At 41.6% G+C, this 6,969-nt stretch overlaps 1 long non-coding RNA gene across 1 annotated transcript; it reads right to left on the bottom strand.

Annotated features, from left to right (window-relative positions):
• Nucleotides 1-1,851: 1,851 nt before the first annotated feature.
• Nucleotides 1,852-6,603, bottom strand: LOC143884165 (uncharacterized). Its single transcript, XR_013252763.1, has 2 exons — nt 5,901-6,603; nt 1,852-5,855 (listed from the first exon to the last, which is right to left on the bottom strand). It is a non-coding gene; the product is annotated as an uncharacterized LOC143884165 (long non-coding RNA).
• Between the last annotated feature and the right edge of the window lie 366 nt (nt 6,604-6,969).

The following is a 6,969-nucleotide window of genomic DNA, read 5'->3' as shown; positions in this document are numbered from 1 at the left end:
TTTTTTATGAACTTGAATTTGACGTAGGATTGGATTTTTTTTTATTTTTTTTTTTTAATTAAGGATTTGGATTTGATAAATTTTTTTATTTTTGGAAAATGAGGTACCGTCCGCAAACGGGCTCAAGGAGAAGATGAGACCATTCACAAATGGCCTCGAGAACAGAGGCACCGTTCACAAACGGGCTCAAAGAGGACATTAGAGCATTCACAAATGGACTCAGAGAATGAGAAACCTGTTCACAAACGGGTTCAAGGAGAAGACGAGACCATTCACAAATGGACTCGAGAAATGAGGCACCTTTCACAAAAGGGCTCAAAGAGGACATGAGATTTTTCATGAACTTGAATTTGACGTAAGATTGGATTTGTTTGAATCGGGGATTGGATTTGATGAATTTTGGATTTTTTTTTTTTTTTTTTTTTTTTTTGAACTCAATGAAATCGGGGACATTATAGATCGTGCCCAGTAAAGATATTGGAAACCAAGACTTTGACGAATGATGAGACGACCAACCTTATGAACGAAGAACCATTAGTAACAAGAATGGATTAGGAACACTTTTATGAAACTTCAACAAGATTTTTCTCAATGAGACTGTTGGTCTTGTCTTCTGGGGATTTTGATAACTGAAACCTTGAACAAGATACTTGAAATTGGTAATTTAGAACAACGGCTCTCTAACATGGAAAAGCGGGATCTGTTTTTTGACAGGTGCTTAGATGAACATTTCTTGACCAGGATAGTATTTAACTAACCGGAAGGAAATTCTGAATTTTAATGGTTCATCTTTCTGAGAAATTGGCTCAACCACCATTGCATCTGGGGCTCTTCCAAGCTTAAGGTGCCTTCCTGGGGTATGATCTTTTTACGGAAGCTGGGCTTTCTGATGTTTCTACTTCTGAACTCTTCTGAGTTGATCTTCTTTGAAATGTAGCTGTTTGACTAGATTCTCGAACCCTTTCAGGTATAATTGCAGGGAGCTGCCTAGGCCGGGCCTCCTTCACCAAGACAGTTACATCATTTGGACATAGGAACGACGATTGACTCTTTCTAAAGAGAAAACTTAGATGAAAGGCACTACTCAAAGGATTGAGCAGCCCTGAAGGAGTGAACTTAGAATAACAAAGATTGACTGACTATACTGACAAACACAGTGATGCTTCTGACTTAGTTAATATTTTGTTTGGTAAGTCTATCCTTTCGAGGAATAGTTTTTCAATTGGTAAACACTGGACTTTTTCCTTAAAACAGTAATGCCTCAAGGATTTAATTACGCCCCCTAAGATTGCTTAGCTTCAATGCCCCCAGTTTTGAGGATATCACTTGAATTTGCTTGAACTTCAGTTGATCTTCAGTCTTGATACCAGCTGTAGCCTTCTTATAATGATTCTCTTACCGTGACCAAGTCACCTCTTCGGGGTTTTTAACTTGGCGGACCGCGCTAGCCTTAACTTTTGCCTGAACCACCATTCTAGGTTTTCGATCCAGCAGGCTATCCCCTTAGCTTTTGCCTAAGCCGCCCTTTCGGGTTTTCAACTTAGCAGGGGAATGATCTTAAATTTTGCCTAGACCGCCCTTTCAGGTTTTCAGTCTAGCAGATCTTCAAACTCCGTTCGTTTTCTTATTCATCATTTTTTTTTTATTGTGTCTCGGGACCTAGCTCATTAGTTCTGAACACCAGAAGGACTTTATAGGTATGATAGGGCTTTTCAAAGAATGGCTTAAGGTTCAACAAAGATTTCGACCGAACCTGTGAACAGGTTGCCTACATATCCCAAGGTAGGAATCAGGTCGTGTGTAGGTCAAGGCGAATGCCCCTAGTTTGAAGATCAATTGTTTGAAGGTTAATTGATTTTTTTCCTTTTTTCTTTTCTTTCTGGAACAATTAACTTCTCTTCTTTTGGAACTTGTCCCTCTTTTTTTTTCTGGAACGATTGATTTTTCTTTTTCTTTTTTTTTTGAATCGACCGAACTCGGTTTAACCGAGCTGCCTACGTACCCCAGTGTAGGGATCAGGTCTCGCGTAGTTCGGGGCGAATGCCCCGAGTTTGATGGGTTTTCAAGAAAATTTGATTTAGGCTCGAAGGGTTTGCAAATCGGTATTCTTTTGACATTGGGTTTTGATTTTGGGATTTAATCGGCCAAAGGAGGCCTTTCGATGTTCAGATTGGGAATCGATCTAGGTTACTAGAGTCTGTCTGGTACTGATTATTTATTTCTTTTTTTTCTCTTTTTTTTTTTTTTCACGGAGTTTGACGGCATTTCCAGGTAAGATAATGGATTTTCTTCTTTCAAGATTCTAATGCGTGCTTTCGGCTTTCATAGAGCGAAACTTGTTCTTCGACATCCTCCATCTATGGATTTGTAACTCTTGATATCTGATGATCACTTTTCAATGCTTGCTCTTGAACTTCTTATCTCGAATTTGATGGCTTCATGTTATGAATTTGAGAACCAAGGTCATCGATTGGAAATATGAAAGTTGTTTCTACTCCATGCCCCTTGCATAACATATGATATTCACTTCATTCATTTTCTTTGAGCTTTCCATCTATGTCTTGCCCCTAGTATCGGTTGTAGCTTTTCTAGACAATCTTCTTATTCTTGAAATAATTTTATCAATTCTTCACACTCTTTAGAGGGTAATGTATTTTCAATCGGCATTCACTGAATCAAAGTTTCAGTGCCAGTGTTTATCATTTCAATTTCATCTTTGAAAGGTTGGGATTGGCGCTCCTCCTCTCGTTCAAGTAATTGCTGTGACTCAAGTGGAGTTTCGTCAATTTTGTCCTCATTTGAAGAGGGAGTCTTATTTTAAGATCAGAAGCACACTTAAGAACAGACACAAGTGAACTTTTTGGAACTGAACGAAATTTTATTTAAAGAAAAGCTATTACATCAGACGACCTATCCTGAACATGCTCAGGATTCACAACTCTAAATAAGAAAGGGAAACAGAAGATAACTTGCCTGGACTAGGCATTGACCTTTAACTGTAAGACCGGACTCAACAATTATACTGACCATGATGACTGACTCAACATAAAATAGTAAGTGACTAAAACTTTAACTGCTGCAACTGTTTGGCGTTGAAGGCTCGGCGAAGGCTGGTTCGTTCTGAACATCATCATGGCTGATACTTTCAATTTTGGACAATGATGACTGATTCGCATAGGGAAATGCCCCTAGCTCAAGGATTCTGAGAGTGAACTCTGAAGGACTTAGCAAAATAATCTTGAAAAAGGTAGCCCCTAGAGGAGGAAGAGATCAAGGGTACAGGCAAGATTGGATCATCAAGATTGCACGATCAAATGATTGAGACACAATTTCCGCCAATGAAGACACAATCGAATCCCACAAAAGACGAATGATAGACACATGATCAAAAGATGAGATTGCATAGGATTACTTTCAACGGATAGATCATGAATGACTAATCCTATGAGATCTTTGGAAATGATGGGATTTATATCCTAACCCCAAAGGGAAAGTTTTTATTCTTCACACATTTTATCAGTGTTACCTGAAGGCATCAACCCTAATCCTAATCTAGCGGAGTGGAGATAGGATCTCAACTCATGACTTTGTTTGTGTACCTAGGACCGATCGTAGCCATTGGAAGATGGACTACGGTCTAATCTAGACACAAATGGGTAGGATATCCTAAACTAGGCTCACACATGTGATGCACATGTGTTCGTATACTACATGCATGTGTGGGTTAATCTAGGGGTAAGGCCAAGAGTTCCCTTAGCGCGAATCCATGTTCGATATACTGTACCAGTGTCCGGCGTATCAGTACGTGAACAATAGATCCGTTTACGCACCATAAAGGTACTAGGCTAAGGGTGGAATGCTTCTCTAGCACAGAGGCACCAGGTGATGAAATCCCAGTCAACCATGCTAGATAACACTCCGGGTTCCTAAAATAGGACGTGTGTGAATGTGAGATGCAAGGGTTTAGATGCAAGTGATGTAAGTGTGTGCAATAAGTTCGCGCAATCTATGATGCCTTCAGGTTTTGTTAAATTAAGTTCGAGTAAAATGTGATGAGAGAAAATAAAACAAGACAAACTAATCTAACAAGTATAGAGTTTTTATGAGCCAGTTAAATTAAATTCAAATGAATTATCTTTTGAAATTTTAATGAAGTTAGGTGGTCCCCAGCAGAGTCGCCAGACTGTGGGACCCGATCCCGCGAGAGGGGTGGGGCGCGAGCCGCCGCGCTCTCTCTCTTGGTCTCTCGTACCCACGCGATTGGCGTGTGCATTTTATTATTGATTTGAATTAATCTTTCCTGTGAACTTGGGATCACTAAGGCAATCCGAATTCCACACGAAAGAGACTGACAGAGTCGCCACCTAGATGTGGGATCTAGGACCCGTAATTAACCAGAAATCTAGACTCGCTACCTGGTTACGAGAATGGAAGGTATGGGGAGTTATCCACCACATGCACCATTCTTGCCCGATAATCGGTCTTCGATTCCAAAAGCTAACTCTTTTAAATTTATTTTAAATGGCTCATTCAACTCTATGTTAATGTGCGAACTAAGTGACATGCATCCTATGATCTAATTTCAATGTGAATCCTAAATGTGTATCTTGATTTATTAATTTGTCTGGATTCAATCTAAGTGAAAGTTCTCCTAAAATTCTAATTTCATGGAAAGTCCTAAGTGATTTGATTAAGCATTTACAAGAAAATTAATATACAAAACACCACAATTTGTTTGTGGTGCCGACTCGCGGGTGGTATGCCATCAGACATCCAAGCTGCCTACGTACCCAAGCCTCACTGGGATCAGAGTCGACGTAGTTCGGTGCACCTAAGCTAAGCTACATATGCCTAACTCAACTAGGACACCGATCTAGACGGGATTGACTGTTTCAACAGTTTTAAGAGAAGTTATTTAATTCAAGTTGAGGATTTTATTATCTTAGGATTTCATCGAAGATGCTATATGATCCTATCTAAATGCAAGTTGTCCCTTAGACTAATGCAGGTTAGCCTACATCCTAGTTTACTAGGCTTGTCCTAGGGAAAAACTGGATGACTAGTGTAACTTGACCTATGGCACGGTTGCTATACATAGCAAGCGTCCGTGATGAGGCTGGACTCCTAACTCTAGGACTCCCTAAAACTTAGGACACAACACGACACGACACCATTGTTCCTAAATTGGGCTCTAAGGGTTCTTACGACGGAAACCATAATCCAATGGTTCCGAGAGACACAAGATGAATCGAGATGATGAATAGTGTGAGGGAATGGGAAAGATAGAGAAAGGTGCGACTGAACTTGGGAGTGCCAAATTGCCTACGTACCCCGTGATGGGGATCAAGCCACACGTAGTTCCACTGGGGAGGTTGCTTGGATTTTGGAAAACAGGTTTGGTATTTGGATCAGGAATCGGGTTTGTATTTGAGCATTGGACTTGAGATTCAAAAACATTGATATAACAATGGGATTTTGGAATTGGGAATTTGCATCAAAGAATTGAGCATATTGGAATCATCAAGGGTTTGAATTTTCGGAATTCAAAGTGGGCGGGCTTATGAGATTCGGCCAAATGGATTCAGACATGCGACTCGGATTGTGTTGGGATATTACTTGGTTGGATTGGGTTAATGGTTAGGGTCAAGTGAGTCGGGTCTAAGTTAGGAGCAAACCCGAGACTAGCCATGGTCTAACTAGGAGGAAGCAAGGTACAAACCAGGGTGCGGACCAGGGTGCACCAGGGTGCGAACCAGCAGGGAACCAGGGTGCGAACCAGCAGGGAACCAGGGTGCGAACCAGCAGGGGAACCAGGGTGCAACCAGCAGGGAACCTGGGTGCAACCAGCAGCGAACCTGGGTGCAACCAGGGTCTAACCAGAGTGCGAACCAGCAGGGAACCAGGGTGCGAACCAATATCGAACCAGGGTGCGAACCAGTAGGGAACCAGGGTGCAACCAGCAGGGAAGCAGGGTGCGAACCAGTAGGGAACCAGGGTGCGAACCAGTAGGGAACCAGGGTGCAACCAGCAGGGAACCAGGGTGCGAATCAGTAGGGAACCAGGGTGCAACCAGCATCGAACCTGGGTGCAACCAGCAGCGAACCTGGGTGCAACCAGGGTCTAACCAGAGGCTAACCAGGGGGAAAACAGACCCTACATGCTTCCTAACATGGTTTTTCTTTTAAAGTAAAAGATATGCATGAAAACAGACCCTACATAGAATTGAAATAAATGCCTACCTCTTTGGAAACCCACTTTGTGTTTGATTTTTCTTTGATGGTAATTCCTTGAAGATGATTCCTTGCTTGATAATGACTGCTTTTGATATATATCACCCAACGTATAAAATCACCCGATCCGGCAAGGATGGCCGAACCCTTGAAGAGATGAGGGAGAGGGATGAATTTTCTAAGAGAGGGGTTCTTTTTCTTCTTTTCTTGGATGGTGGGATGAGAGGGTATTTATAGGAGAATGGGATAGGAGGTTAGGTGAGGTTAGGTGAGGTTAGGTAAGGTTAGGTGAGGTTAGGTGGTTAGGTGAGGTTAGGTGAGGTTAGGTGAGGTTTGGATGGTTAGGATGAGAGGAGAGGTTAGGTGAGGTTAGGTGAGGTTTGGATGGTTAGGATGAGAGGAGAGGTTAGGTGGTTTTGGATGGTTAAACCCAGGTCAAGATCTGCCATTGATCTAACGATTTACGGAAATCGGGTCTCGGAATGGAATCAGGGTTCGGGCTATGAAGTGACCCTATCTTATTTTGTCCCGATTGATGATCCGTAAAGTCAGATCAAGATATTAATGACCTAAAACATATATTAGGTTATTGTTGGTTAAAGTAAAGCAAAATGTGGGTGTCTACAGAGTGCCATGTGAAAATGGACTTGAATGCCATGTGAAAATGGACTTGAAATGCCATGTGAAAATGGACTTTGAATGCCTTGAAATAAAATCTTTCAAATGGTGAGAGAATTGA

This window comes from Tasmannia lanceolata, unplaced genomic scaffold, assembly GCF_043159265.1.
Source record: "Tasmannia lanceolata isolate RefF3 unplaced genomic scaffold, GAP_Taslan_0.1 ptg000008l, whole genome shotgun sequence".
Taxonomy (NCBI): Eukaryota; Viridiplantae; Streptophyta; class Magnoliopsida; order Canellales; family Winteraceae; genus Tasmannia; species Tasmannia lanceolata.
The sequence above is the reverse complement of the archived record's forward strand: the minus strand, read 5'-3'. Positions and strand labels throughout refer to the sequence as shown.